Source organism: Pipistrellus hanaki (assembly GCF_964339955.1).
Source record: "Pipistrellus hanaki genome assembly, chromosome: X".
Classification (NCBI taxonomy): domain Eukaryota; kingdom Metazoa; phylum Chordata; class Mammalia; order Chiroptera; family Vespertilionidae; genus Pipistrellus; species Pipistrellus hanaki.
The window spans coordinates 63,896,898-63,905,945 of NC_140524.1; positions in this window are offsets into that span (position 1 = coordinate 63,896,898).

The following is a 9,048-nucleotide window of genomic DNA, read 5'->3' on the forward strand; positions in this document are numbered from 1 at the left end:
TTTTAAATAAATAATTGTAAAAAAATGTATTAATCTATTTAATATCCGGTGAGAATTATACAACTTAGGTTAGTTCAATAACTTAACCCAGTTTTTAAGATCCTCTTAGTCATGTTTAGAATTATTTATTAATTGCAGAATCTAGGATAGCCTAACATCTCCCTCTGTTGGACATTTATCCCACTGCAAAGAAATAAGTATTCGACCTCTGCAACTTAGAGCCTTTATAAGTGCAGAGAAAGCTAGGGTAGTGAAAATGAGTGTGTTGAGCTGAATGGGGAGCTACAGTACAATTCTGATTTTCTGCCCTTCCTGATTTCACAGAGCTATTTCGCTTGCTTTTGGAAATGAATTGAACTAAAAGAAAGAGCTTGAGCATTCTTGGCCTATGACTTAGGTTCTCGGGGTTGGACAGTAATTGTGTTTTGTTGGAATCTACATGTCTTAAAAAACCCTGCTCATATCAGCAATTTACATAAGAGTAGAGATATTGACATTAGCTTTGTTTAACCTAGATCTTGGATTTATCCTTACATTAATAACATTAAATATTTTTCTTATTATATTACCAATAGGTTTAACTTTGACTTCTTAAAATTTTTATATTTTGTATTTTTATATTATTAAGTTTCTTCAAGCACTGTTAAGGCTAGTTTTTGTAAGATGACTCTGTTTTAAAATTTACTACCATTTTATTCTAGTAAAATACACATAGCATAATATTTACCATTTAAACATTTTAAAGTTTACAATTCAGTGGCATTAAGTACATTTACAATGTTGTACAACTCACTAATATCTAGCTGCATAACTTTTTCATGACACCAAATGGGAACCCCATACCAATTAAGCAATCACTCCCTAATTCCTCTCTCTAGCCCCTGGCAACCAATAATCTCTTTTGTCTCTAGGAATTTGCCTATTTTAACTATTTCATATCAGTTGAATCATACAGTTCTAGCAGTGGATAGAGCGCTGGCCTGCAGATTGTAGGGTCCCAGGTTCAATTCCAGTCAAGTGCACATGCTGGGGTTGCTGGCTTGATCCCCAGTGGGGAGTGTGCAAGAGGCAGTCAATCCATGATTCGCTCTCATCATTGATGTCTCTCTCTCTCCCTCTCCCTTCCTCTCTGAAATAAATAAAAATATATTTTAAATAAATAAATAGAATCATACAATATATAGCCTTTTGTGTCTGGCTTCTGTCCCTTAGCATGATAAGTTTACCATTATTTAACATTTATCAGTACTTCATTCCTTTTACAGCTGAGTAGTATTCCATTGCAAGGATATACCATACTTTGATATTCATTCATCATTTGATGGGCATTTGGGTTGTTTTCACCTCTAGCTAATATGGATAGTGCTATGAAGATTTATATATACAATTTTTATTTGAACACCTGTGTTTAAGTTCTTTTAGGTATATAGCTGGGAATAGAATTGCAGGGTTATTTGGTAATTCTATGTTTAACTTATTGAGGAACTGCCAAACTATTTTCCAAAATGTCTGCATCATTAACATTCCTCACAGCAATATATGAGGGTTCCACTTTCTCCACATTTTTGCTAGTACTCATTTGTTATTTTTTAAAATTATAACCATACTAATGGGTCTGAAGTGGTATCTCATTGTGGATTTGATTTTCATTTACCTAATGACTATGATGTTCAGCATTTTTGTGTGTCTTGTTGTCCATTGTGCATCTTTTGTGGAGAACTGCCTATTTGAGTCCTTTGCCCAATATGTGTCTGGCTCTGTCACTTAGCATGATAATTTTAACATTATGAAAATGTTAGACATATTTATATATTCTGGATACAAGATGTTTATCAGATATATGATTTTCAAATAGTGGGTTGCCCTTACACTTTCTTCATAGTACCCTTTAATACACTATTTTTAAATGTTGATGAAGTCCAGTCTATTTTTTCATCGGTTACTTATGCTTTAGGTGTTATATCTAGGACACTATTGCATAACTCAAGGCCATAAAGATTTACATCAACATTTTATTTGGAGTTTTATAGCCTTAGACCTTTTATTTAGATACTTTATTTACTTTGAGATAATTATTTTATGCATTGTGAGTTAGAGGTTCAAATTAATTCCTCTCCATGGAGAGAGATAGATTTGTCCCAAAACCATTTATTAAAAAGACTATTATTTCCCCCATTGAATTATCTCGACATCCTTGTAAAAATCAATTGGCTATAAGTTTATTTGTAGACTTTCAAGTCTATTCTGATTATCTACATGTCTGTTCTGATATCAGTATCACACTGTCTTGCTTACTGTAATTTTGTAGTAACTTTCAAATTGAGAACTGTGAATATCCCAACTTTGTTCTTTTTCAACATTGTTTTGGATATTCTGGGTCACTTGCCTTTCCATAGGAAGTTTAGGATTAGCTTGTCAATTTCTACAAAGAAAGGCAATTGGAATTTTGATAGGGAATGCATTGAAACTATAAGTTAGTTTGGAAACTAATGCCATCTTAACAATTTTAAATCTTCCAATTCATGAACACCAAATGTCTTTCCAAGTCTGCTTTGCTTAATTTCAACAATGTTTTGTAGTTTTTAGTGTACAGTATTGAACTTTTGTTATATTTATTCCTGAGTATTTTATTCCTTTGATGCTATTGTACTATTTTCTTAATTTCATTTTTACATTCTTCATTACAAGTGTACACAAGAACAACCGATTTTACTTTATTTTTTATTGAAACTATGCTTTGACTACTACTCCCCACTCTCCCTACCTCCTGCCCCCAGCAATATCATTCTATTTGCTTTTATGAATTTGACTATTGTAAATTCCTTATATAAGTGGTATCATGTAGTATTTGTCCTGTGTCTAGCTTATTTAATTAAAAATAATGTCCTCCAGGTTCACCCATGTTGTTGCAAATGGCATAATTTCCTTATTTTTAGGCTAATTAATATTCCATGGTATGTATATACCATATTTTTAAAATCAATTAATCAATCAATAGACATTTAAGTTGCTTCTCTGTCTTGGCTGTTGTGAATAATGCTGCAATGAACAAGGAAGTGTAGACATCACTTCAAGATCCTAATTTCTATTTCTTTGGCTATATTCCAATCTTTGGGATTGTTAGAAGATATGCTAGTAGTTATTGTATTTTTAAGTTTTTGAAGAACCTCCATACTGTTATATATTATCTATACCAAAGTCCATTCCCATCAACAATTTACAAAGTTTCACTTTTCTCCATATCCTTGATAATACTTATTATCTTTTGGGATTTTTAAATAATAGCAATCCTAAAAGGAGTGAGATGATAACTCATTGTGGTTTTTTACTTGCAAAAATTCCTGAGGATTAGTGATGTTGAGTACCTTTTCATATACCAGCCACGTGTGTGTGTAATATATATATAACAGATATTTGGAGAAATATCTGTTCAGTTTCTTTGCCCTTTTAAAAAAATTAGTGCTGCCCCCCCCCCCCATGGAGTTGTAGCAGTTCCAAAACACAGCTGATTCTAGTATTTTGATTTTGTATCCTGCATCCTTGCTTAACTCATTTAATAGCTCAAATAGTTTATTCGAGTATTTATTTGGATTTCTATGTACAAGATTGTCATCTACAAATAGAGATATTTTTTAATTCTTTTCCAATCTGGATACCATTTATTTTCTTAATTATTCTGGCTAATAAAACTAATAGGACAATGGTGAATGGGAATGGGGTAAGAAGATATCCTTTACTTGTTGCTGAACTCAGGGCTGGAGCTTTCAGCCTTCTAGAATTTTGTAGGATGTTAGCTGTAGATATGTGGTAGATGCTCTTTATGAAGTTTAGGAAGTTCCCTTCTGTTCTTAATTTGCTGAACTCTTTGATTATAAACTAGAGGCTCGGTGCATGAAATTAGTGCATTGGGAAGGTGTCCCTGAGCCCACCCTGCACTCTCTCCAATCTGGGACGCCCTCAGGGGATATCAGACTGCCAGTTTAGGCCCAATCCCTCTCACAATATGGGACTGCTGGCTCCCAACTGCTCACCTGCCTGCCTGCCTGATTGCCTCTAACCACTTTTGCCTGTCAGCCTGATCACCCCCTAATCACTACCCTGCCAGCATGATCGACACCTAACTGCTCCCCTGCCAGCCCGATTACCCCTAACTGCCCTCCCCTGCTGGCCTGGTTGCCCCCAACTGCCCTCCCCTGCAGGCCTGGACCCCCCCCCCCCAACTACCCTCCCTATAGGCCCAGTCACCCCTAACTGCCCTCCCCAGAAGGCCTGGTCCCCCACAACTGCCCTCCCTCACCTGCAGGCCTGGCTGTCCTCAACTGCCCTCCCCTGCTGACCTTGTCACCCCCAACTGCCCTCCCCTGCTTGCCCGGTCACCCCTAACTGCCCTCCCCTGCTGGCCTGATTGCCCACAGCTGCCTTCCCCTGCCAGCCATATTGTGGTGGCCATCTTGTGACCGCATGGGGGTGGCCATTTTGTGTAAGGAAGTGAAGGTCAATTTGCATATTACCTCTATTATGTAGGAAGGTTGTTGAATGTTGACGTGTTTTTTCTGTATCTATTCGGACAATCATTTGGTTTGGGTTTTGTTCTTTATTTTAATAACACTGAATTATAATTATTTTTATATGTTTACTCAACATTGCATCTCTGGAACAAATCCCATTTGGTTATGGTATGTAATACATTTTCTTTGTGTATGGTTTTGATTTACTAGTATTTTGTTGAAGAGACAGATTAGAAAGATTAAGAAGTAGAAGCAAGCTCTGCCAGGTGGGTGGCTCAGTTGGTTGGAGTGTCATCCCATACACCAAAAGTTTGCAGATTTGATTCTGGTCAGGGCACATACTTAGATTGCGGGCTTGACCCCCTAGTTGGAGTGTACAGTAGGGGAACAATTAATGTTTCTCTCTCAGATTGATCTCTCTCTCTCTCTCTCTCTCTCTCTCTCTCTCTCTCCCTCCCTCCCTCCCTCCCTCCCTCTCCCTCTCCCTCTAAATCAATAAAAATATCTCCTTGAATGAAGATTTTTTTTAAAAAAAGAAGTGGAATTAATATTAGACTTTGTGACTGATGATATTGGTGTATTGTATCAGCCTATTATTCTTGGGTTTCTAACTTAAGCTACTAGGTAAATAAAAAGGTACCATTCATTAAATTTGATTTCATCAGAGTCCTTTAGTGGTAAATAGAAAATAAAAAATAATAACACTCTAACTGACTTTGACAATAACAACAAAAAATACCTTAAAATTCAGTGGAAGAATATAGGTTAGGTCACAACTAAAGAAAGAGCTGAGTTACCAGGCCTTCGAAAGGACAGGATCAGAGAGCATCTATGGTTTTCTCTGCAGCAGGCAATTGTGGATATCTCTCTAAGGTGCTGTCATTTGATATCTGAACCCTAGCCAACTTCCATCTTCATATGCACTTGAGATTCAGATTTCTGAGAGAAAATCTGACCATGCTTGGATCACATGCCCCTGCTATAGCAGGGAAATAGAGATGCTGTGATTCATAATTCCACAAGAACCAATGAAATGAAAGAGGGCCATTTTCCCCAAAGAAGCAGGGACCATTGGATGTTAGGCAGACAGATATATCTACTCAGGGGAGCAGGATGTGGGTGGGGGTTATATGGAAAGAATGAGCTATGCTCATTCGTAGAGGGAGTGATTAGTCATTTTGTTGTCATTTGCTGGCTCATATTGGCTCTAGAGAGCCAACTGAACGCTTCTCTTCCAAACTCCACCTCCTATGATATCTGGTTGGTAGCTTGAAATCAGCCACGGGGAAGTATTTATACCATGAAAATTAAAAAAGCAAAAAACAAAAAACTGTAAATCAAGAGTTTTTTCTTTCTTTTCTGGAGAGCCAGTTGTTTACCAGTACATCACTGCTTCTTATTGTTGAGTCTGTCACCTTTCAGTCCCCGCTACCACTACCCTAGCTATGGCTCTCATTTCTTATCTAGCCCTTTGCTAAAGCCTCCTAAATTGTCTTTTTACCTTTGCATCTCAAGCCTCCATACTCCTACCAGAGTTCTCTTTGTAAACATGAATTGGATTGTGTTTCATCTGCTTAGAACACCCCATTGCCTAGAGGAATCAGTTTATCACCCCACCTCACCTCCACCTTAGTATGGCATTCTTCATAATCTGTCTCACTCTATCTTGTTCTAGTCACTTGGGAATCACTCTCACTGCCCTCATGCCTTTGACTGTGGTGTCACTCAGCTGTTCACTTGCATAACCTGAGTCCTTGCTCATGCTACTCTCTCAGTCTGGAATGCCCTTCTCTGCCTGGTGACCAGTTTAAATATCAGCCTCTATTGGAAATCTCACAGACTTTTCCCTTAAGTTCAGGAGTAATTTCTCATTTGCTATGGCCACTCAAGAGGAGGAAACAGTGATAAAAGTAGTAGTAATATTTATTTTATAACTGGAAGTTAGTACCTCTTATTCCCACAGCACAGGAAATACAGTAAATAATATCATAATAATAATTTTGCATGGTGACAGATGGTAACTAGATTTATTGAGGTGACCATACTGTAAGCTATAAAAAATGTTGAACTATGCCCAGATGGCGTGGTTGAGCATCGACCCATGAACTGGGAGGTCAGGGTTTGATTCTAGGTCAGAGCACATGCCTGAGTTGCAGGCTCGATCCCCATTGTGGAACATGCCAAAGGCAGCTGATCAATAAATCTTCTCATCATTGATGTTTCTATCTTTCCCTCTCCGTACTTGTCTGAAATCAATTAAAATTCAAAATTAAAAAATAAATGTTGAACTAGCCTGGCTAATGTGGCTCAATAGTTGAGTATTGACCCATGAACCAAGAGGTCATTGGTTCAATTTCCAGTCAGTGCACATGCCCAGGTTGCGGGCTCAATCCCCATTGGGGTGAGTGCAGGAGGCAGCTATCGGTGTTTCTTATTGATGTGTCTCTTTATCCCTCTCCTTTACTCTCTCTCTAAAATCAATAAAAATATTTTTTAAATGTTGGACTACTATGATATACACCCAAAACTAATATAATATTATATGCCAACTATCTATTTAAAACCCTAATATGCAAATTGACTGAACTGCGGAAGGACCAACAGAATGACATGTTGCTATAATGTGCACTGAACACCAGGGGGCAGACGCTCAACTCAGCAACTGCCCCCAAGTTGCAGCAGCCAAGGCAGGTGTGAACAGGAGCCCCCAATCACCCTGCTGGTCACCCCGTAGAGGGAGGAGACTAGCAGTGGCGACAACAGGGAGTGGGGTTGGTGAGCAGGCGGCATCAGGCCAGCCAAAGTGGATCTCCCCACAGATCACCCCACAGATTGGCCCTGATTGCTGACCAAGCCTAGGGACCCTACCCATGCATGAATTTCGTGCACCGGGCCTCTAGTACTTCAATTTAAAAAAATTAAAGTAGTAATAATAGCAGTAGCAGCAAGCTTTCAATAAGCAGAGATTGTTTGCATAGCTTGGCACTTGCTGGGTTTGAGTAGGAAAAAATAAAGGCTATACAGTGTGGGTATTAAACCTGTTTCATCTCTGTGGGAGTTAGGTAGTATAACCAGAGATTCACATAGCTGTGACCATCTCTTTGCTGTCAACAGAACTACAGCTAACCAACCCCAGACCAGCAAAGGAGAACTTTTAAATAACCCTATCTAATAAAGGAGTTATATGCAAATTAACCATCACTCCACTATATTCAAAAGCCACGCCCACATCCAATCAGGAGCGAGTATGCAAAATAACCCAACCAAGATGGCTTTGGCCACGGAGAGAGCAGGAGGGAGGCTTGGGTTTCCCCAGTGATGGAGGAAGCCAAGCTTTCCACACATCTGGCCAGCCCAGGCCTCTGCTTAAGGCTACAAAGTTTCAGTTAAAGAAGATAAATAAATTCCAACAGAAATGGCTGCTGCCATGGAGCAAGCAGAAGGCTTGGTTCTGCTTCAGGATACTAAGTTTCAATTGTAGAAGATAAATAAACCCCAGATACCAGGGCCTCTGCTTGGGTCGCCAGGGGCCATGGCCAGCCTGCAAACCACCATAGGCCTCTCTCTCAGGCTGCCCCACCCTGATCTGGGACACCCTTCAGGGCAAACCAGCTGGCATCCACCCATGCACCAGGCCTCTATCCTATCTAATAAAGAGTAATATGCAGATTGACCGTCACTCCAACACACAAGATGGCTGCCCCCATGTGGTCAAAGTTCCTACCCCAATGTGGACACAAGATGGCCAGCAGGAGAGGGCAGTTGGGAGGGACCAAGCCTGCAAGGGAGGGCAGTTGGGGGCAATCAAGCCTGAAGGGGAGGGCAGTTAGGGGTGACCAGGCTAGCAGAGAAGGGAAGTTGGGGGCAAACAGGCTGGCAGGGGAGCAGTTAGACATCAATCAGGCTGGCAGGGGACTGGTTAGGGGGTGATCAGGCTGGCAGGCAGAAGTGGTTAGGGGCAATCAGGAAGGCAGGCGAGCAGTTGGGAGCCAGCAGTCCTGGATTGTGAGAGGGATGTCCGACCAGGATCAGGCCTAAACAGGCAGTCAGACATCCCTAGAAGGGTCCCAGATTGGAGAGGGTACACCAGATTGGAGAGGGTGCAGGCTGTGCTGAGGGACACCCCTTCTTCTCTCCGCCCCCCTGCACAAATTTCATGCCCCTGGCCTCTAGTGTCTTATAAAAGAGAAAAATAATCATAGAAAATGATTTGCCTTTGCCTGGTACCTCTCCCTCATTGTGAGCTTTCATACCCTAAGTGGTTGGTGCAAGGCACTCGGACACAGGAATCTGGAGAGTGTGGGTTGGTGGCCCGTCAGTGCTCAAGAGTTCATTCTGCTCAGTCTGCTTTTGCCTTGGTTCTCACACAATTAGATTGTTCCCAAATGGTTGCTCACCCGCCCACTGTTTCTGGGGTTCAGCCCATCAGGAGTAGAAAACAAAAACAGGGCCTCCAAATGTCAAAGGGACTTGAGAAAAAATAGCAGAGCTAGCAGAGGATGTGAGCCCACTGTGTGTATGCCTGTTTGGACCCTCTAGC